General features: G+C 37.3%; 1 long non-coding RNA gene across 1 annotated transcript; it reads right to left on the bottom strand.

Annotated features, from left to right (window-relative positions):
• Positions 1-363: 363 nt before the first annotated feature.
• LOC116283217 (uncharacterized) lies at positions 364-23,101 on the bottom strand. Its single transcript, XR_012058773.1, has 3 exons — positions 23,065-23,101; positions 6,307-6,527; positions 364-596 (listed from the first exon to the last, which is right to left on the bottom strand). It is a non-coding gene; the product is annotated as an uncharacterized lncRNA (long non-coding RNA).
• Between the last annotated feature and the right edge of the window lie 1,669 nt (positions 23,102-24,770).

Raw genomic sequence — 24,770 nt, 5'->3', positions numbered from 1 at the left:
AACTATTACTAGGATTTTGTCAGAAGAGGACAGAGGAAAGGAAGGAAAAAAAAAATCTTAGAAAGAAGTGTATCTCAAAGACCTAGAGACAGGAATATCTTGGGTCAGGAATGTTCTTGTGTGATAATGCCAGCAGAGTCTCGGGAAGGTTGCCACGGAGTCACCTGTCACGTGACCCTCTCACGGTCACACATCCAAGCTTCAGTATTTGCACTTCAATGACACTTCTCCTTTTCAAAGCACACACCCACAGTTTTATCCCACGTTCTATCTTTTCCCATTTATTAGATAGATGCAATTAGGGTGGGTCATAATTATTAAAACATTTAAAAGTCTCATTACAGAATAATCCAAATGCTCACATTTCTATCAAATGTCGGTAGATGTCTTCACACTAAACTGTGTTTATCACTTTATTGAAGGAATGTCTATCTAACCCTCCCAAAGATGAAGTTTCAGCTGCACGTCATGTAGTTTAAACTTGATAAAGGTTATGCCTTACACCCTCTCTGGAACATTATCATCATAAATTCCAATAACAAGTTTCTGTAGCGATGAAGTGCTTGTTTTGTATAACAAGATCGTATATCTTCCAGCTGGAATAAAATGAGATTTTGAAAACAAAGTTATTGGATTGTTAAATGGGACATAGAAATACATTTCTCCTCCTCAGAACGTTTGTTATGAATTTAAACAGAAAATATTTTTATGGGAACAGCAATAATAACTTAGGAACAATTCTATTCCATCAAGTTTTTTTTTAATGAATCAATATTTTGGATTACAAAGAACATTCTTCTAACTTGATATGTTAATGTCCCATAAAATACCTGTGAGTTGAAATATTGCATCACTCACAACTTTCATTTGGCCTAGTGAATGCCAAATCATGTTAATTTTGTACAGACTGCATATCTGTTTTATAAGGGAAGACCACTATTTCTCACTTGCTAAAAATATAGACCAGAGCAAACAAAAGACAAAAAACAAAAAAGCCTCCCAGAGGCTACACTGGTACACATTTAGCCCCACTACAAACATTCCGTAGTCCTTGAAGTGAGCAAATCACCAAATTGGCAAATGCTAATATTGCTGTCTGCTTTTCATAGAGAGAAGTGTTCTGTTCCTGTTGGACACATTTTCAGGAAGTGAGGTAATGCTCAGTTTTCCCCTAGGAAAGTAAGCCTGGGGCATGCTCAGAACTGGCTTGATGGGGCCATTGTTTGAAGGTGGAGGGAGGTGGTAGGTGGTATGATGAAACCAAGATAAGACTGAACTCAAAGGCAACGAGCATGAATGGTCGAAGTCACTGACGTCAATTAGACTTTTACAGAAGAAATGACTAGAACGTGTGGCTTCAGGATTAAGAAATCATTATTGATCCTACAGATTTTTCTTCCCTTTCTCACCATCTGGCGCTTTATTATTTTTTTCTTTCTTTTTTTGCCCTTGGAATTTTTTTCTTTTTTGTAAATTGAAGTATAGTTTCTGGTGTACAGCATAGTGATTTGGTTATATGTGTATGTGTGTGTGTGTGTGTGTATATATTCCTTTTCATATTCTTTTTCATTATAGACTATTACAGAATATTGAATATAGTTCCCTATGCTATACAGTAGGACCTTGTTGTTTATCTATTTTATATATGTATTACTTAGTATCTGCAAATCCTGAATTCCCAATTTATCCTTTCCCACCCTCTTCCCCCTCTGGTAATCATAAGTTTGTTTTCTGTGTCTGTGAGTCTATTTCTGTTTTGTAGATAAGTTCATTTGTGTCTCTTTTTTAGATTCCACATATAAGTGATATCATGCAGTATTTTTCTTTCTCTATCTGGCTTACCTCACTTAGAATGACAATCTCCATGTCCATCCACATTGCAGCAAATGGTATTATTTCATTCTTTTTTATGGTTGAGTAGTATTCCATTGTATATATAGATCACATCTTCTTTATCCAGTCATCTGTCGATGGACATTTAGGTTGCTTCCATGTCTTGGCTATTGTAAATAGTGCGGCTATGAACACTGGGGTGCATGTATCTTTTCAAATTAGAGTTTCCTTCAGACACATGCCCAGGAGTGGGATAGCTGGATCTTAGGGTAAGTCTATTTTTAGTTTTTTAAGGAATCTCTATCTGGTCCTTTATATGAAAGTTATCCTCCCCACCAAGGTAAACTGGAATTGCCCTCCTCTTCAAAAGGTGGGGGCTGGAGGGGTCATATACTTTCTATATTGGTTGTCAAACATGAACTCAATGTCCTTCTATATCTACTGCTTGAAGGCAGTCAAAAATTATATTGACCAGAAGTCTCCCTGAATGCCATATTTCATACCATATGTTTATGATCACAGCAATTTTACCTAAGAATGAAGCTCTCCTTCCTGTCCTGAAGTTGTAGTTCTTAAAGTGTGAAGGGAATGAACTACATTCCTCGAAGTTTCTAGCCATTTCCCACATATTAATTAAGAAACTTAGAAGTTCCTAAAAACCTGGGCCTCCAGAACTTCCTGAATTTTCCCCTCATACCTGACAGTCACCCCCAAAGGGACTAATTCACAAGCAGGAAGCATCAAAGCCCTGAGAGAAAGCCAACCTAATGAAATCACTCCAGCTGGAAAATATTTTATTATTTATATCACTTATCTGGCAGCCAGTTGTTTTGTGATTACTAAGTAGTTTGTCCTCCCTCAGCTTTGTCTCACTGCTATGCCTTGATTGAGGTTATGAGATGCATTTTGTCCACTTTCTGTAGGGAAACCGCCTTCTAGGAGATTTCACAGAGGTACTCACTGTCACCCCTGTGACACCTGGGAAGGAGCAGCCTGGCAGCCCAGCTGGGCCAGTGCTTTCCCCCTGGAACCTCTCTGATTTCATCATGATCATACCAGATACTGTACAACACTTTTGCTGTTTGGCAAATGCTTTCACAGGTTTTATCCCGTTTAATCTGAGCAACAGCCCCCAGGAAGAGATACTGCAGACCTGGGAACATTCATTCATTCATTCATTCATTCCTCCATATTTGGAGGAGGAAAATGAGACTATGAGACTTCAGAGAGAACCCATGGAAGAGCTCAGATCTAGTTCCAAGTCAGGAGTGGAAGCAGTGGCTTTACAGCACGAGGTCTCAGCAACGTCATAGTTGAGAAGAACATTCTAGTGCATTCACTTCTTGCCATCCCCAAGGCCCACACTACGGCCAAACGCATCATCATCTTGAACTTAGACTCTTGCGGTTCTGACTGGTTGCTTCTCCTCCATTTCCTCTTCGAGCAAATACTGCCAGTGCGATCTTCTTATATCATTTATCAGATCATGTCACCCCCCTGTTTGGAACGCTTCAATGGCTTCCTACTCACTGTCAGCAGAATTCATCTAACTCCTCCTTGTGGCCTACAAACCCCTCCATGACCCATTCTCCAAGCATCTCTCTGCCTGTGGATGGTGGCCGCCGTGTGGGCCCTCTCCATTCAGGAGACACCAAGCTCATTCCACCTGAGGGCCTTTCCACATGCTCTACTGTTTGCCGAGACCATCAGTCACCAGGTCCAGGTCACATGCCACTTTCTGGGCCTTCCTTGACCAAAGAAGCCTCTCCAATAACTTTCTATTACCATATCACCTCATTGTATTTCTTGATAACGTAGCCCTTTGAAATAATCTTACCTGTTTATTTTCCCTGTTCTCTTCTCCACACACTAGCTCGAGGAGACCTGTTGCCTTGACTGTCTCGATCCTTTTTGTCCTTTATCTGTAACATCTTGACTAGTATTCACTGACACTCAAGAAGATCTTTTGCATGTACTAATGAATACATGATAGGCACTTTTTTATATCTATGCTATAGATCTAGCCAACTATTTAATTGTATAGATAGAAATAATGTATCTTATTAATTCCGTATTGATGGAAGCATTGCCATTTTGTGTTGTAAACCACACAGAAACAACTTTGTTCTTATACCTTTGCGTATTTGTGTAGATATCTCTGTAGGGTCAATAGGAAAGCAGGTTTTGAATTTTGATAGCAACCTAATAAGTAATATAATTATTCTTTTAATTTTTCTTTGGTGTATCAGGACCAATAATGTGGGATTTTTTTTTTTGCTGTTTTTTCTAGATTTGTGTATTTTCCCCACTACCTTCCTTTTGTAAAGTCTCCTATTAAGACCTACCATGAGCAAAACAGGACCCTGTGTATCTATCAAAATGAAAGATATATCATCTTTCTATTTTATCATGTTATCCAAATTCCACGGGCACAACTGAGAATTTTCAACATGATTCCATGTGTGCTCAGGGATAGCACATACTTATTAAAATCTTGTGCAAAACTTAATTTGTGAACTTTTTTTTTTAAACAAGAAATCTGCGTAAGAGAATTTAGGCATTTTCAATAGTCTGCTGTGGCTCTAAATCTTGGGCTTTGTTAAGCTGCCCAGTCAGCACTGAACAGTACATATTTCAATAACTTGGAAAGACTTATAGTTGTAAATCTAATTTTTTCCTGCTTTTATAATTACCTCCAAACTGATGGAGAAAGAAAAGAAACTGGACTTCTGCAAAATTAACAAAATTGACTCTATTATCTTGCCCAATTAATTATTCTTGTTTCTACAGCTTGATGAGATCCCCTCAAGGGCCTTGTCAGTCAGGTTTACGTCTCTTCACATCTCTCAGGTAAATCCGAGTTCTCATGTAAAGTATTCAAAAGAAAATGTCTTCAGTATGGCCTGATGCTTGTCCTGCTGAGAGCTGGCACACTTGGATTTCAATTTCTCAGTCTCTTTCCATGAAAGTTGTTTTGAAATCTCAGAGTGATAGAATCTTTTTGTGACTAGATTGATCTCACTTTGGAAGAAAGTTCTCCCTAACTTTGCTTGAGGGTGCCTTCTGGCGCCAAAAGGACCATCACAACATCTACTCTTCGTCCCCTTAATGCAGCACTTTCTGATCACGTGTGCAGCACCATGTTGAGTTGGCATTTGTGATATAAACATTACTGCTCACCCTGCAAATCTGATATGAACCAAAATTCCAGTCAACTGTTTGCTCCTCCTGAAAGAGGACAGAAAAGAATGGCAAAGTTTTCTGTGCTGAATATTTGATTCCTATCCAAGATAGATTTTTTAATGTTGAGCTTTTAAAATTTCCTCAAAAGACAATTTTACTCACAAGTGATTTAGTTCTAAAACTAAATGCAGATTACTAATACATAAGTAATCTAGTCACTCCAGGTAATGTTCACAGAAGACAAAGAATGACAAATATCATATGATATCACTTATATGTGGAACCTGAAAAAATGACACAAATGAACTTATTTACAGAAGAGACTCACAGACACAGAAAACAAACTTATGGTTACCAAAGGGTTTGGAAGGTGGGAAGGTATAAATTGGGAGTTTGGGATTAGCAGATACAAACTACTATATACATCAAGGTCTTCTTACTGTATAGCACAGGAAACTATATTCAATAGCGTGTGATAACCTGTAATGAAAAAGAATATATATGTATAACTGAATCACTATGCTGTACACCAGAAATTAACACAACATTGTAAATTGACAACACTTCAATTAAAAAGTTTTAAAATTAAAAAAAAAAAGAATAGAGTCACTTCCAATTCAGGCCAACTGGCTCTTAACCATGGAAAGATAGTAGCCTTTCCTCTCATACCAGGCAGAAACCAGGGGTGCGTGCTCAAGGGGTGGGGGTAGATAGGCCAGGGGAAGTTTTTATTAAATAACTAGTAGGACTTAGCCAGATAAGGAAAACGGGCAAATGTGTGCCAAGGAAAGTACAGCTTTGGAAGGGTGAACCCCTTCTCTGACTATTGCACCCACCATCAAGTCCATTATGGAGGAGCTACCCTTGACTTTTTACAGCAAGGAAGCCACAGAGATTTTTGGCTTTTAGTCTAAAAACGAAGACAGCCCATGGAGAAGTATATTCAATTTCTTGTAATAGCATAATGGAAAAGAATCTGAAAATAAAAAATATATATGTATGTATACATATAACTGAATCACTTTGCTGTACACCTGAAACTAACACAATATTGTAAATCAACTACACTTCAATAAAAAATTAAAATTTAAAAAAAGGATAATCCTAAAGAAAAGTTTTAAGAAAAACATAATCAAATTTGTACTTCTAAGAGATTATTGTAGCTGTTGAGTAGAGAATACATTGGAGAGGGACAAAAGTGGGCAAAAGAAAATTAGAGTTGACTTTTGAACAGTGCATGGGTTAGGGGCGCTAACCCACCACACAGTCAAAAATTCGAGTGTAACTTACAGCGAGCCTTCCACAAACACAGCTCATCTGTATCTAAAGCTCTGCATCCATAGATTCAGCCAACCTTGGTCCGTGTAGTGCCGTGGTATTCACTATTGGAAACAACCTGGTGCAAGTGGACTCACGCAGTTCCAACCCTTGCTATTCAAGAGTCAACTCTAGCAGGAAGGCTATTTTAGTCATTCCAATAAGATGTGGTGGTGGCTTCCATCAGGGTGGTACTGTGGGAAGGGAGTAGACAGATTTGAAAAAACATATTATGTTAAAAAAAAAACCCAAAAAACAAAAAGGAGGTGACCTGGAAAAGGGAAACACAAGAACAGAAGCAGGTTTGCAAGGAAAAGCATGTCATGATTAGGTGATTCCAAATGACTCCAGTGAAAGGTATGTAATGTAGGTTTGTGGAAGATAGGACTAGAGAGAAGAAGGCGGATCTTTGTCTATGAAAAGCCTTATCTGTTAAGCTAAGGGGTAGAAAGTTGCTCCTGAAAGCTGAGATGCCACTAAAAGTTTTCTTTCTGCATAACTTTTTTATACAATTTCTTAAAAATTTTGGAATAAGTTTAGATTTACAGAAAAGTTACAAAGCTAGAACAGGAAGCCCTTGTGTACCCCTCACTCAGTTACCCCTAACATTAACATCTTACCCAATCATAGTACATTTGTCAAAACTGAGAAGCCAACATTTATACGTGACTACCCACCAAACTCCAGATTTTACTCAGGTTTCACCTGTTTTTGCTCTAATGTCCTGTTCCTGTTATCTCATCCAGGAAAGCACGTTGTATCTTCATAATTACACTTCCTTAGGCATCTCTTGGCTGACGCACTCTTTCAATCTTTTTTGTTTGTTTGTTTTTCATAACCTTGCCAGTTTTGAGGAGTCTTGGTCTGACGTTTTGTAGACCATCTCTCAATCAGTTTGGTTTGCCTAAAGTTTTGCTCATGATTAGACTGGAACTTTACAGAATGGCAATGAGACTGATTGGGTTTTCATTTAGAAAGCTCGCTCTGGGCACTGAGAGAAAACGAGAATGTTGCTTTCTAATTGAGCGATGATCATTTCTGCAACATGAGACGAGAGGTGATTTCTGAACTTTCATCTCTGTGACTCTTTCATCTTGTTTCAATCCTTTGTATGGAATGTGGGTCATTTTGGTTTTGCAAAACAAAAGAGTGATTTTTCTTTTAAAAGAAAAACTGGCAGCATATAAATAATATGTCAACAGTGATTAATTCTGAGTGATTAGAATATGGATGATGGTTATTCTCTTCCCTTGGATTTTTCTCTATCTTTAAAAATTCCAAAAGGTAGAAAAGAAAAAGGAAAAAAAAAGATTCTAGAGAATAAGAAAAAGGAGGAAAAGACAGGAAGCAGGGAATCAGATAGGAGACTATTGCAGGGAACAGTTCAGGAAAGAGATGCTGGAGGCGTGAACTTTGCAGTGAAAAGATGGAAGAGATAGTCAGGAGGCCAGAGGCCAAGTGATTGGTTGCTTAGAGGGCTCAGGAAGAGGGTAGAGTCTCCAGTTTCTGGCCTAGCAACTTGTGGTGGTAATGCCATTCACAGAGCTAGAGAACACCAAAGAAACAGCAGGTCCAGTGAGCAAGGAATGACTTGTAGACGTGTAGGCAGTGGGATGTCACATCTGACACTATTGCCTTCTCTTTAGTTCTTTTTAACTCTATGTTTTTAGATGACATTTTTCCCATTTTTTTCCCCATAAGTCCCTGACCATTTATTCAGTATCTTTTTCTGAAATTCTCATGTTCTTGTAGAACTCAGGTATTCCTAAAAGAGTCATTGTTCAGATATTCCTCCTTTGTTTCTAGATTCATGACCATCATTTCTAGATTCATTTAACAATTCTAGTTTGTTAGAACTAAGAACCAAGATTGGTACATTTCTATGAACTAAACTATGGATTTCCCCAATTTCTTTTATTACCATCAATTTTTTTCTGTTCCAGGATCCCACAGATTTCTCTACTTCTCACACACATACATGTATGCACAAAAGACAATACAAAGATCTCACTCTACCTTTATCACTTCCCAGAAATATGAACTGAGGACTAAATTAAACACTTTAAAGATGTTGCTTCATTCATGAGATGAGAATGATGATAATACCAATGCTGTCTTTTTCAGACTGTTTTCGTGAGAATCAGAAATGTGGAGAAAGGCTACTATCTTAGTCTGTTCATGCTACCAAAACAAAGTACCAGACAGGGTGGCTGATAAACAACAGATATTTATTTCTCACAGTTTTGGGGACTCGAAGTTCAGGATCTGGGTGGAGTTGGGTGAGGGCTTTCTTCCGGGTCACAGTTCTCATTGTATCCCTCATGTGGGGATAAAAGGGGCAAGGGAGCTCTCTCAGGTCTCTTTTATAAGGGCACTAATCCCATCGGTGAGGACTCCATCCTCATGATGTAATCATTTCCCAAAGACCCCATCATCACCTTAGCTGTTAGATTTCAATATGTGAATTTGGGAAAGACATATTTAAACCATAGAAGTTACCCTGAAACACTTTAAAATGTTTAAAGCTGTGCAGACATAAGGCATATGATCTTGTGAGTTAATGCTGGCACTCATTTACTGCTACCAGGAATAGAATTAAGATGTGGGTGACTGACAAGATCAGATAATTAAAGCATTATGTATGCTTGGCTTAGAAATGTATTCTTGAAGCATGTTTATATTTAAATATGGGTGTGTCTAATATTCTGGCAATTCAGTTCAAACAAAATACTGATGCCAAAATGAGGATCCAATCCAGAAGGCGCTAAGATGTCCAATCTCTTCTTTCTGACCCCTGCTCAGCTTCTCTCTGTAAACCAGTCCATCCTGGGAACAAACAACCCAATCACTGCTGTCCTTCACCACCAAGGACGCTTACCTTTCCTCCCACGCCCCTCAGATGGCTTCAATCTGTGGGTTCCCCTCAAAAAAAACAGTCAGTGAGGTGCAAAGGAATGGAGGAACAGCATGAAAAGTTCACAACATCTTTACCTTCTTAAACATGCCCCTGAAAAACAAATTAAGCCAAGCTTTACACAAGCTGCTAAGAGATGTGAGAGCAGAATGTGCCTGCATCATCCCTCTCTCAGCCTTTGGCCAGCAGGATAGTTCCTAATAAATGTCTCCATGTCATATGAAACAACTATATCTAAAATTTCAAGCCAAAATTATACACTGTCTCTAGCCAAGTTATCAAATTCATGATGCTATATATTTGTTCTAAACCCACCTGAGGGGTCTTCTCTGGTCTATTACCTTAGCTTCCCTTTGCCTCCTTTTTCTTAAACCTAATTTCTACGTATTTTAATCTTGTATTATAGGTACCTTTGTACACTATACTTGCAAAGTAATTTTTTAGGATATGCATATTTGCAAACTATCTTCATTTGTCCTTTTAGGAACAAGACAAAGTAAAATAAATAAATGAATAAGAATAGATAAGTAAATACATCTGTCTTTATATTCACTTTTTTCCCAAAGTTTCAGAAATTCATTTTTCCCAAAGCATGAGCCCGAGATACAATTTTTAGCCAGCCCCACCTTTCCAAATACATATATAAATATAAATTCCCCACCTGAGAACTCTCTACCTTTCACCTTCATAAATGTTATCTCATTTAATCAACTCAGAAAACTTAAACAACTTGCCTAATTACATTCAAATAGTTATTCAGATTTGAACCCTTCTATATGATTCAGAATCTTACAGAATTTCCACCACTCTCCCCCACTTTTCTGATCTCTGTGGATTTGGCATCTACCAGAATTGCAACACCGTTGAGCTGCTCATGATCCTGTACCCCTCCCTGGCACCCCAGCTGGTATAAGCCTGGGCAATATGTCTTCAGCATATCTCCTGCTCTCCATAAATCCTCAGTCTCCAGCTTTCACCTTTGTCTCATACTGACAGAGGAAAATGTTTTGCCACGATAAAATTTATCTTTGACTGCTCGGTGGAGTGTTCTGTTCCTGCCACCAGGCTATTTTCTAACTTACCACTATTAGTTTAAATTTAAGGAATGATTATTCAGTGTCTTACTCTAGACCTCAACTCTTGATTTTTTTTCTGAACTTTCAGATCTTTGTGGGATATCTCTAAATTCACCCTTACTCTAAACTTCAAGTCTTATTCCCTAAAATTAATCTCCCTTCAATGATTCGATTTCCATCAGTGAAGTAATATCTCCATTCACCCAGAATAAACATCTTAGATCCTTCTTTTATGTAAACAAAATGGAATTATAGAGTTTAACAGTCACTCCCGAGAACCTCATGCATGCTAAGTGTGTGCTCTACCACTGAGCTATATCCCTCCCCCACCAAAACGTATTTCAGATTAGCCATGTTAGCCACCTTCCTCCACACTCATCAGAAATAGACCAGAACACAGAATTATTACCTCCTCAACACATTTCAGATATGACAACCTGAGCTCATCTCTCGGGCCAGTAGTCTCAACGTCCATCTAAATTCTCCATTGACTATCTTTAAGCTTCCTTCATGTATTCCAGCTTATCTGTATATCATTCATATATCCCTTCTCTGAACTCTTTATGCATTTCAGAGAGTTCAAAAGAATGGAGTGACTTCCTTTGTTTGCTAAACTATGGTATGCCCTTTTCAGAACCATCTCCAACCTAATCTGTGACATCTTCTCTTTCCATTCCTTCATTTAGCAAAAAAAAAAAAAAAAAAAAAAAATTTTTAAACCTTCTCTAATTTAGGGGAAATTGACTCTCTACCATCTAACAAAGAAGCACTATTAATACACAACCCCAGGATCTATGACATAGGATAAGGCAATTTACATTAGCCATCTTTCCTTCATAGAGAATTTCTGAAGCCACATCCCTTATATTTGCAGTGTTCTATGGAAAGGACAGATAGTCATAAGCAGGAAGACGGATAGATATCTATGGAATGATGCTAAGGAAAAATACTTCAGTATATACCTTTTGAACTAAAAATCAAACAAAACCAAAAATAACCATTCATTGAAAACACTAAATCTTCTATTCAGCTAACCAGTCTTTTACAGCCCTGTTCACCCTCCCACATATTTATCATGTGGCATAAGGGGGAAAGCATTACTATGCCAAAGCTTATATAAAAGGCTATGGTTGGGTAAAAGGGGGACATATGAAAATCAGTTAGAGTAAGAGTTCAAAGAGTGAAGCTGGAATAAAGGGAGAGATTTTTAGCTCTAGACTTGGGATATCCCAGTGCTTAAATTTTTCATAAGCTCAATTAAGAATAAAGACAAACCTAACACATCTTACAGCTTTAAGTAGTTTTCCTTTCTGAGAAGCAAGGGTACTAGACTATATACCAAAGGCAGAGGTGGGATGAGGGTAGAAGCAAGCTATAAATACATCAACACTCAACAGACATAGATCCAAACAGAGCGGGAATCTGATAAGGGTTAAAATCGGCATAATAAAGAGAATCCAATTATCTCTAATATCAGAGGTTAGCCATTTTCATAAGATCATGAATATATCATCGTATTTGTATAATACATGATGGTAAAGCCCATAAGCTTTGTTGTTTTATACATTTATCATTTTTTTTCATGATGGAGGTTCTTTTTTTTTTTTAATGTATTTTTTTATGTTATATTTTCATGAGCAATTCCAGTTTGGCTTCAGAACAACATTTTTCCACCCACATGGGAAACCCTGCCAAACCTCCAAGGTTTTGCAATATTCTTTTGTAGTGTTCCTTTTATCAGGAAATCAAGCAAATATTAATTTTTTTTTTCCAAAGAGAGAAGTGTGCTGTCCTGGCAAGCGCCTAAGTTAGAGTGTGATAGAATACGACCTATCAGCACATTCTAGTATGTTCTCCAAAGACTTCAATCAAGATATCATGGTAGCTGTTAGCTTCAATGAGAGGCGTATGTGTAGAATTAAGGGGCTGAACGTGACTCAGAGCCCTTAAACCTTTTTCATGAACAAATTACATAATTTAAAACTCTTCCTATCTTTTTTCCTAGCCAGTTCATATAAACAATCACTTCATTTTTCACAACCCCAGGACTCCTAAGATGCAAAGGTTCTTAGATATCCTGCAGTGGGACCCTTTATTTAACACAGAACACCTTTATCATGAAAATCAGTACAGGTTTTGAAAGCAGAGATGACCTGGTCTCAATTCAGTGACAGGACATTAGCTCTAGAAACTACAAAGTGTCTTTACTTCTTGAGGTTTAAATACACTGAAAAGCCACCATGGCAGTGGTTCCAAAGAGAAGAAAGAGGACTTTGGAAGAAATGGAAGAAAAAAGAAAAATCAAAGAAGGAGGGATGCCAAGGCATTTAGTCTCTAGGACACACTGGAGGCTTGAGATAGCAGACCCAAATCTGATTTCTCTCCGAACTCCTGGATGGAATTGCACTTGTGGAAATCCTGGCTCAGACGTGCCCTCCTGGAAAGTCAACATAGCTTAAAATTTAGGATTGTTTAAGTTTTAAATACCAGCAACATCAAACCAATACCAACTAGAAACTAGAAAAAAAAAAAAAGAAATGAGATTTATTGAACCACAAGCGACACTAAGGGCAACACAACTCGGGGCTCACCCAGGAAAGGAATACTCTCCCATGATTTAGACGAACAGATCCACACTCTAAAAGCGTCCCAGTCCTTTAATTAAAAGAAGCACACTTGGATGATAGAAGTATGCCTATGCATAATGAGTCATCCCAAAGCATATAATTTTAAGCCTGTAACTCATTATCAATTTAAATCATATAGGATCTGGAATGCAATGATAGATGTTAAAGCTGGCAAAGGAATGAGGCCTCGCACTAGTAACTGTGTGTGTGTGTGTGTGTGTGTGTGTGTCTGTGTGTGTATGGGGTGTTTGTCCCACCCATAAATATAACAGTGTTAACAAATGAGGCCATATGGAGCATTCATTTTCTGAGGTTCCTTGTTTGATCAGGCTACAATAGTTATTTGATCAAGCTATCATAGGTGTCCCTATTTGCCAATGAGGAAATCAAGATGAATAATAAAAACGTTCTCAAGACCAAGCACAGAAGCACGTAGTTCCCCTGCAGAAACTGAGGCTCATTCTTGGAAAGAAAGAAGTCATCCTGCATTCATCAGACCCAATTCCCCATTCACTGCAAAATTCCTAGTAAGCACATCCCACCAAGTAGCGTATTAAGTAAGTAGAGGTCATTCAGCCTTTAAGTAACCTGGCCTCACCCACTCATAGGGACACCTCTCTCAAAAACTGAAATGCTAGGCAGTTACTGAGTAGAGAGCATTGGTGCTCCTGACTGGTAGCTCTAGCCATGAAACTCCTTGCAAAAGAATTAATGGGAAAACCTGAGAGTAATGCAATTCCTTTCCTTCATGACGACCGGTGTGAATTACCACTGTTCCCCAGACTTACACGTTCTCCCAGGAGAGGATAAGGTAGCAAGTGCAATCAGAGGGTAGACTGACATCCTACTCTATATGAAAATGAAGTCTACTTGATATTATTCTAGATGATTTGTTTGAACACAGGAAACTTGTTTTATTTAATACTTCTCAATAGTCAGGGAGTTCATAACACAACAGTCTGGAGAGATTCTAAGTGCTATTTGGTAGCTGAAATAAAAAAGAAGTGATTTGTCTTTGTCTGCAGTATGAATCAATAGCAAACTCTATGTGAATTTTAGAAGAATTTTAGAAGTAGAATGAAGCTTTTCATTCTACTCTTTTTAATGTAAGAGAATTCAAAGCGTGGTCATAATCTCTTAGATATTAGGTCGAACATACTGCTGTTAATGGTAGTTTCTCTATATGGTCAGTTTTCCACTGTTCAGATTTTTGTAAAGTATCGCATGGTTATTGCACAAAGGTAAGTAGATAGAAAACAGGTAAAGAATCTACTTACCTCCACTTTACAGGCACTTAATTGGGAAATTGGATAACCATTTAACACATATTGATTGACTGATTTCAACCCAAGACGTGGATTGGTAATACCTCGTTAAAATATTGCTAAATGCAAGTACAGATTTAAGCCCAAAACAACAAAAAGATTGGGAAGGCTAGGGAGGGAAGAGCATCTAGGAGATTTTAACAAGCTTCTGGGAGACAGAAAACAGATGTAGCAACGGTAACTGATGAAGCCAATTGGTTTTCTCAGAGAGGTTCAAGAATATACTAAAATAATAAGAGCAGGATACTATGAAAAGTGGAAACTAAGAAAATATGACAAAGATCTAAGCAATTAAAATACAATCATCAGACATATGATCCAGTAATTTCACTCAGAGATATACATCCAAGAAAAATGAAAACATAGGTTCACACTAAAATTTGTACTTGAAAGTTCATAGCAGTATTATTTTAAATAAAAAATAGTGGCAACAACCCAAATGTCCATTATCTGATGAATGGATAAACAATATGTGTTATGTCCATACAATGGAATATCATTCAATCATAAATAACAGTGAAGTGTTGACACATGCTATGACACAGATGAACCCTGAAACCGTTAGGCTGGGTGACAGAAGCCAGACACAAAAGCGTTTCTATCATATGGTTCCATTTCTATGAAATATTCAGAATAGGCAAATCTGTAAAGAGAGAAAGCAGATTAGTGTGTACCAGGAGCTGGGAAAAGGAGAAATGGCAAGTGATTGCTAATGGATATAGGGTTTCTTTTTGTACTGATGCAAATACTCTGAATTCTAAAATTTCATAGTTGTGATAGTTGCACAATTCTGCAAATTAAAAAATTAAAAGCCATCGAATTGTATACTTGAAATGGGTGAATTGTACATTGAATTATATCTCAGTAAAGATATAGAGATAGATATAAAATCATCAAGCAAATCATGAAGAGAATATCCCAAAGCTGGGAAACTTCCAAAACCCAAGGATAATAGGAAGATTCTAGAATGTTACAGATTCTCATCTATGAAGGAATGAGAATCACCCCGATGTAAGATGTTTCATTGGCAGCACTGGGCACCAGAAGACAGCAGACATTGCTTTCAATGCTTGGAGAGCAAATAATTTTCAATACAGAATCCTTTACACAAACAAACTATAAATCAAATAAAACTCCAGGGTGACTAGGAAAATTTCTTTCCCATATGTCCCCGATTAAAAAGCTTCCTAAGGATGCACTCCTAGAAAATGTGGATGGAAAACCAAGAAGAAAGAAAATAGGAAATTTAGAAAGCAGAAAATTCAACCAAGTAGACTGAAAAACAGAAGTCCCAAAATGCCAGCTGTGGCACAGCACTGTGAGGAACCACCATGCAGACTGTGGGAAAAGGGCAGAGGTTTCCGAGAAGATATCCAAGAATATTCCCTTTATTGGGAACTAGTTACCATATTGGAGAAAGAAAAGCAACTTAAGCATAAGAGAAAAGTAGATAAAGATCTAAGTTTAAAAAATCCTCATCACCCATACCAGGCATCTCCCATTATAGTCATTTCCCATAACAAGAAATCAATAGAAAATGTCTAAAATAAAAAAGAAATAGGGGACTAAGCGTATTATTTAGTGAAATGAAGGTGGCCATCAGAAGAACTTATATCAAAAAAGGTTAAAAATTAAATGTAGTTCCTTCTAGTAATCAAGATTAGGGGTAGGGAAAGGTGAGGAGAGGGGACTATTGCTTTTTCATTATAAACAATATAGTTAAAATATTTCTATGGTATTTTATTTTTTAACCATAATTATGTATCATGTTGATTAACTTTTTAATATTTAAAAATAAAATATATTCACTTACAGATCGCTTATCATATGTAAGTATATTAAGGTATAAAGGGAGATATAAAGTTGAATAATTTTTAGTTTATATGGGGTGAAACCAAATACACACACCAACTACAGGATCTGGCAAACTGAAATAAAAATGTAAGAAATGTTACCCTCCCTCAAAAAAAAAAAAAAAAGAAGATGCAAAGGATGATTAATTATGAGCAAAGTTGTATAAGAGAGATGGCATTTGAACTAAACCCTAAGGTATTGGTAAGATTTTGATGGATGGAGAATGGAAAAAGTATATTCTAGCTTGCCCTAAAATACATTCCACAAAAGGACAATCATTTTTAGACATTCCTAACCAAAAGCCAATTACACCTTCCAGGAAGGAGCTGTTATTTTTGAAATACTCATCTGAAGAGGAGAAGAAATATTCAGAATACTTCATGCTAAGCTCAGACTTACCTGTACCAGAAAATATTTTCTGAGCTTATGAGTCACTTAGTTACTTAAAGAATAAAATCCTGAGAGAAACAAGATTATATTGTGTGTCAGTGACCATGAAGATTAAATTCATTTACCTAGAACAGTTTCTGTTGACTTAAATATGCTTTAAGTTGACTTCTCTAATTCCATAATAAAAAATATCAGTGCTTATTTCATGGAAAATGTCTGCATTGAATCATAGTTTGAGAGTTTTTTCCTTTTTATTTTTTATTCGTGCATATTTTGGTCATTTCTAACTCCAAACTTAGATATGTATTGAAAGCTTAGATTCAGAATTAAATCTATTACTATCTACACTAACAAACTTGCCCTGAATATTTTACTCATTTATCATTTTTTTTAAAGAAACGAGATTTTTTTTCAAAATCATTTTTGGAGTCAAAGTAAGTGATCCACACTAAGATTTATTAGTTTTTCTATGAAGTCACTTGAAAAAAAATCAAAAAGCTTTTTGATTAAAACAAGTTATTTTTGTTGTCAATTTTTTTAAATTCTTATTTTGTTTTTTAGCACCTGTGTGCCTTTCCCTTGTTAAATAGACATTTACCAAATTGCTATGAAAATGAAAGGAGTAATCTGAATATTTTATATGCTTAAAAAATAGATTTAATAGTTAATGATGATTTTTTTTTTTAATATGGTAAGGTTTCAGCAAAATCTCCTCTGTCTCCTGTTTATTCTTCCACTTTACGTGCTTAATCTCAACTGCTTTCACATATCGACCTCGTTTGCTCAGGCAGAGATAAGATAGCAAGAAAGAAAAAAATTTTACGTTGACAAATACTTATTGAGTGCCTATTTTGTACGTAGAAATATGTGCTAGGTGCTCTGGTGAATACCAAAGTAGTGTGATACCTGATCTCTGTTCTCAATCTTGTACAGAGAGATTATATGAACACAAAATTACAAAACAAGGCAATACGGGAATAAGTGCCAATGGAAGGGGCACAGATGGCCACTGGTTGACTTTCAGAGAAAGAAGGACTCGATGGAGCTGGAGTGGAGTGAACTAACTGATGGTCTCCTGGGAAGATGTGGGCCTTGAGGGCTGAGGTGAAAGGGTCAATGCGTAGACAGAAGAAGCAAGCTCACACTGTGCAAAGGCTGTGACGTGAGCTCAGCTGCAGAGACAAGAAGGAGTACGTTGTATTTGAAGTTCTAGTTTAACCCAACTGAGGCAAACTCTCAGTTGGGGAAGAGTAGGATAACGTTCGAGTAGTTAGGAGCCAATCTGTAAGCAATTTTGAAAGTATTATGTTGGCAATAGGAAAGCATTGAAATATTGTGTGACAGACGATGGCACAGCACACTCAGATTTTGAGGAGCTGAATCCTGCAGTCCCATACAGAATGAGTATTAGGAGAAGTATAGAAGATTATTCAACTTTCCAGATGTGAGGTGATGGGAATCCCAATGATGGTGGGAGAAGAAAAAAAATAGAAAAGAAAGAACAGAGATGGGGAAAAAAAAAAAAAACACCTCAAAGAACAAATCAACCGGGTTTGTTGGCTGACTAATTTGAGACAGCTCTTGGGTGTATATGTAAATACAACTATAAACTTCTGATCTCAACATGTCCAAAACTGAGCTCAGACTCTCCCACCACCCAAACCTGATCTTCCTCTGGTTTTAACTCAGTAAATGCTAATTTCACCCATCCAGCTGCCCAAGCCAGAAACCTGGATAGAGGACAGTCCCAATCCTTCACTGATTTTTTCTTCCACTCCCATCTCCAGCCACCAAATCCTGGTTTCCTTTACTATTTCTCACATCCACCCACTTCTCCCCTACTTTCTATTTCCCCTGGATCCAGGCCACCATCAGCTCTCTTCTAGGTCATCACAAGACTCCTAAACTGTCTTCCTACCATTCACCCCACTGCTCCCGAATACAGTCTTAAAACCGTAGCTCGAAGGATCTTTTTTAAAGTAAATCTGATCAGATCGTAGCAATATTGCAATTTAACCAACTCACACAAGCAAACAAAATGTAGCTTCTTTATTGCCTTTCATTTTTTCATGGATTCTCATCCCACAGAGTAGTAGAGTACAGTGGGAAGAACTTAAACTTGCCAATTGAGACCACATTTATTTGTTCTATTTTTAAGTCTCTTTCAAGTAGCTCAAACTTCCCTGGAATCTGGTTCTAACTCACAGGCTCTTTCTCTCTTGTATTTTTCAAGAACACTATTAATCTTACAGCTCCTGGAAATCTTTCTGCCACCCATCAAAAAGATGAGGATCCTCTGGTAATGGTTCCTTAACAGGAGCTCCCTCTTCACTCATCAATCTACTAAGTCCAGGTTATCCCTCACTTTGTGTAACTTGGCTGACTTACAAATATCTAAATCAAGACTATTTCTGAAGGAAGATATAGCTCAGTGGTACAGTGTCTGCTTAGCTTGCACGAGATACTGGGTTCAATCGCCAGTACCTCCATTAAAAGTAAACGAATAAACCTAATTACCCCACTAAAAATAAAATTTAAAAAAAATTTTTTTAAAGGCTACTTCCTATTCCAGTACAAGTTATGTAACTGAAGCCGGTAATCTGTGACCTAGTGAACCCAGTCCATTAGTACCTTTATAGGCTCTAAAATGTTACATGGGGACATAGGGCCAGCAGTGAAGTGTTCTCCAAGAATCTGAACAAAAACATTCAGATTATCCTGTGAATACTAGATATTTTTTGACTTGCAGATTTTACTTTTTCTGATAAAAGTAATAAATGTATTGTAAAACTGCACTTTATATTTAAAAATCAACACAAACAGAGGCATCGTAGCTATTACTTTTGCCTATCCATCACTCTTTCCCCCATCTCATGTTAACAGACTATCAGCTTTACAAAGGGGTTTTATGGAAATCAATTTGCAGTCATATCTCTTCCTGGACACAGCAACTGGTCCAAGGATGGACACATGAACCCAACAGAACTACTGAGAGTCTTCCTAGGATTTCTTTACTGGAGATGTCAAGTGAAGAGTCACTTGTTTTTCGAGTCACTAAATCAAAGATTGCCTGCAGACATGTCAACCTCTCCCTGAGACCCTCCACCATGGAGACACCCAGGTTCCGATGCAAGAGAATGGAGCTAGCTTCAGAGGGAAACAGAGGTCAGGCAGATAGAGAGCCCTGACACCATTCAGACCTCCAGTCCTACTCGTTCCTTAAGGTCAGTGAGACCCTTGCCCTTTCAATTTGGTTGTATTTTTCAATATATTTCCTTTTGTTGTTCAAGCTGAAGTGGGCTTCTACTAGTGCAGCCAAGAGTTGGTAATGCAGGACGAAAGCAAGGACACACCAATTTAGAATCCTGGTAATAATCGTGCGCTTTAAAATCAGACAGACCTGGATTTAAATTCTGACTCTTTCACTCATTATCATGTGACCTTAGATAAATTACTTAACTCTCAGCTTCCTGAAGTTTCCAATGAGAAGAAGTGACACTTATTTTGCATCGTCTGTGGGAATTCCTTGATACGTGTATGTGCCAGCTGACGGCACCAATAAATATCCTGTAAAAATGTCGTTTATTGTTATCGTTAGTGTCATGACCCAAGAGAGTAAAATTACTTTCAGGCCAGAGCAAGACTTGAACATAAGCTGAGGTATCAATGTATCTAAAGAAATATGGCATTCATCCACAGAGGGTTTAATCAAAGAGCTATACTTTGAGTGGTCCCTGGCAAAACAACATAAATATGGAGACCTCCTGGCAGATAAACACACCTGAATCTCTCTACGGGAGTGCCACTATCCTTTCGGTACACACAAGCCACACCCTTGTTCCGAGACTGTATTCATCAAAGCGCCCCTTGACGTGGTCCATTGGACAATTCCCCTAAGGGAGATTAAGTGGAGGTTGATGAGACTGGGATCCCTTCTGCTGCTGCCTTTGCAGCTCGTTTTTAACGCTGTCTTTCCCTTTGGCTGCTTGCCCCAAGGAACGTGATATCTAGTGTTTTTATCCTCGAAGGCTGGATTGCCTACAAGGGCCAAGCAGGTAATATAAATAAGAAGCAGGCTGGGTGGGACACAGGAGGACTTGCTGAAACACAGAAGACATGCCTTATCTTCCTGGTGCCAGCCGATTGTTGCATATGGAAATGCAGACCCAATATTGACAGATTGCCTGATTTTGAAAAGAAGTTTGAAGTGCAGATTTATAAAATAAATATAAAATATATTTATAAAATGAGGCTCTTTTAAAAGAATATTCAATGCTATGTAGGCCAGATAATACCTACTAGACTCAGCCCACAGGTACGAGTTTGAATGGGATAGAATAACCTCAGTTAATAGCTTCACCGCCACATCTTCTTTCTGTATTCTTCTACTACCAAGATAAGCACATATTCCTTTGAGATTCTCTATATAAAATTCTCATTATAGAATACTTAGAGAAAGACTGCATGATAAAAATGGGTACTTAATTAATAAATGCTCTTAATAATTTTAAATATCTATTTAGAAGTGGCGCTAAGCTTCTACTACCTTGCAAACCCCACCAAAATAAAAGTAAAAGGATTTGGTAAAGCATAAACCCAAAAAGATAAAGAAAATGGCAGATATGAATACAACTAGTAAATTTTAGAAACTGAGGAGCAGAAAGATTAGTGGTTAATGACTTAGCAGATCTCAGAAAGCAAACAGTAGGGAAAGCCAAGAATTAATCGGATTATACCACAGAACTCCCAAAACCTTGGAAACTGGCAACATTGAGTAATCTTAAACTGGGGATGAAAATAGGGCTAAAAACCAAGAAGACTGGTTGGAAGAATGATTAAGAAGCAATCGGGTGGAGAGTACAGCTCATGGGGGGTGGGTACAGTTCAGTGGTAAAGTGTGTGCTTAGCATGCAAAAGGTCCTGGGTTCAATCCCCAGTATCTCCATTAAAAAAATAATAATAATAAATAAATAAATCTAATTACCTCCCCTCCTCCAAAAAACAAAAATTTTTAAAGCCAAAAATTTTTTTCTTAAAAGAAGAAACAATTAAAATTCCCAAATCTCAGGCTACTTCAGGAGAAAACTGAAGGCTCCCTCTCAGGACAGGATAAAGAAAAGATCTATGGCTCAGAGGACACCAAGCTAAGTCAAGGGCACTGGGACCAGTTCTGAAAATAAAGGGATTGTGAGAAATCATACAAACTGAATGTTGAGACCTTCTTCTCCTTCCAGCTTCCAAAACGCTGACAGCCAGAATCAGAGTCCTCAGAAAAGAGCTCAGAGGTGCTTTCCCTGGGAGAGTGCAGCCAGGCTTAGGTAAAAGAATTGAAGATGCTAACACTGGGTTCTCCGATAAAACTTTCAGTGAAGCAGACAGTTAGCAAGTCAGACCTCATGCCAAGAGACTCCAAACAGCTTCCAGGGCCCCACTCTTAGCTATGACCAGACAGCCAAGCATCACAAGACAGTTAAGAAAGCATCTAAAGTAAAAGACAGTGAGGGGAAAGAAACAATGCAAAGTAAGCAGGGACAATGCAATGAGAGGAAACCTGACCAAAGAGTAGCATTAACATCTTCAGAGGCAAACAACAACATTAAAAAAAAATTCAGATCATAAGGAAAAACTCAATAGAAGATGGAAAGATCGTTTTGAGAAAATATCCCCAAAAGAAAGCAAAGAGACAGTGATGGAAAATAGGGACATTAAGTACAAATTAGAGAATTCATTCAGCGTGTTTGTTTTCCAAATAATAAAAGTTCTAGAATGAAAGAACAGAGAAAATGGATGAAATAAAATCAGCACTAAAATAATTTAAGAAAATTATCCAGAACTAAAAGGTATGAGTTTCCTGATTGAATGGCCCTCTGAGTACTCAGTCCAATGGACAAAAGTAGCTGTACACCCAGATACATCACAGTGAAATTAGAGAACCCTGGGGCCAGAAAAAACGATAATCTTACAATTTTCCAGAGAGGAAAAAACAGGTTTCATACCAAGGACCAAAGATCAGAATGACACTGGACTTTCTAGCAAAAACATGGGAGAAAATAATAAAGCAATACATTCAAAATTCTGCAAAAAAAAAAAAAAGATTTCCAACATGGAAATACAGTCACAAGAAAGCCATTGACTATTTTGGGTAGAATAAAGACATATTCAGACATGCAAAGGGTTAGACTATTTGTCTGCCTTGCATCAATGTACAGAAAGCAAGTGGAAGGAATGCTTTGTCAAAGTAAGTAAATAAACTGAATTAAGAGGAAAAACTAGTATCTTCAGAAAAAGAAGACAGGAAATCCCAAAAGGATGGCGAAGGGAAACAAAACTTAGGTAGGAAAGGAAAAGAACTAATACTGCCTGGCTCATTCCATATAACTTGTATGAATTACATCATACACAATACACTACATATTATATAATTGTCTTATGTAAAGATTGAGCTTTAATCTGACCAAAATATAACTCTATTTAAAAGAAAGATGGAAAATATGGGTAAATTTAGCAGTAGTCGGAAAAGTGTGTATGAAAAGTTAAATTCTCACCTTCTGTAGTTAAAACTCAAGAGATGATTCTTAAAACTGGAGAGAAAGAGAGACAGAGAACATGTTATTCAGAGTTGAAGAGGTAAATACCACGCCCCACAAATTATTTAGTAGAGTAGAGACTGGTTGCCTGTGAAGAAAGGGAAATGAAAAATATTAGAGGAAGAGGATGGGACAGGAGAGGGGCAGAGCAAGGGGGTGCAAAAAGAAAAATGAAGACTTTCAAACAAACCTTAAAACACAATTTGGCTCTTTTGAGTTGTGTACATCTATAATGTTGTTAAACATGAGAACTAAATGAAAAATAATTTGAGCAATGTTATTTTAGACTATTCCTAGTTAATGAAAGAATAAATTGAAAGAAAAATTATTAACATTATTATTTTCTCCCATGTTTTGGCTAGAAAGGTATTTAAGTAGGTAATGAAACATTTTTATGGATAAATGAATAAATCAGTTACAGATAAATATTAATAGCAAATATCAGTGAATGAATTCACTGAATGAATCAATTAAATTTCTGGATGAATAAATAATGAATCAAAAAAAGAATTACAAAAATACCACCAAGCTCTTTTAACTTTCAACTTCTTGTATTTGTTTCTGTGCAAATTTCTATCATCGATTCAGTCACTAATCGTTCCTGGCATAGAATAAATATTAAGCAATGTTTGTCTTTTTGAATGAACATGGGAATAAATGTTGTAAATGGATTCATTCTCAACACTTTCAAAACTTAGAGTAAAAAAATACTTTCACTTTCTTATAAGGTGTCTCTTTCACTTGTCATTAGCTGGCACCCATTCTGCTTTCAACTTCTTTCTTTCATTCTTCTGATTATTACATAGTCACAAAATCTGACTTTAAATTTCCTTAGTACGTTATAGTGTCTTTGCATTCAAAATACAAAAAAAAAAACTTTAAGAAATGATTAACAATTTACAATCTAAAGTACTAGTTTCTTTCATGTCTAGGGTAAGGAAGAGATGAATATCTCATAAAGGGATTTGGAGAGAAAGAAAAGAGATTTACTTAAACTGGTTCTATGCATCAGTCCTAGAGATGAGGCCATTTAACCTCAGCAGAGCAAAGTGAGTAGAAGCAGGTAGGCTGGGAATCAAGAGAGAGAAACTCAGTGCCCTTGTGACTCTCCCCACCCCAGGTCTCCTTGCACAGTTTCTTCACTTGGATCGGAATGCCATAAATTTCCAGAGCACCGGACGCGCCCAGCTTCCAATGCAAGTACAAAAACATATTTCATCGCCAAATCCAAATTACTTTTATATCGTCTACCGTTTGAGATTATGTCCTGTTCTTTCCTTTTCCGTCGGAGCAGATAAGCAAGAGTCAACTGTGTAGTCATTAACTAAGAAAAAGAAAATGGGATTAATGAATTGACCAGAACTGCTGCAGGGTCACAATGGTCTGGGGACTAGAGGACGCTGTTTGGTATCACATTCCCAGCTCAATCAGTGACTAATGCAAGAGAGTGAGTAACTGCTTACCTCAATTTCACTGGTAGGTGAGAACAACATGTCCTTCCTTCTTCCTAGCATGCTGTGAAAACTGAAAAGATAACATCTTAAAATACCGAAATACTTGGAAAAAAATGATACCACAGAAACATGATCTTATCACCAAACTCCAAGGTAACATATATTTTCTTCATACACAGCACAAACAAAATTCTTTCATAACAGACACAA

Source organism: Vicugna pacos, chromosome 14 (genome assembly GCF_048564905.1).
Source record: "Vicugna pacos chromosome 14, VicPac4, whole genome shotgun sequence".
NCBI classification, from domain to species: domain Eukaryota; kingdom Metazoa; phylum Chordata; class Mammalia; order Artiodactyla; family Camelidae; genus Vicugna; species Vicugna pacos.
This window is presented reverse-complemented; position numbering and strand designations above follow the sequence as displayed.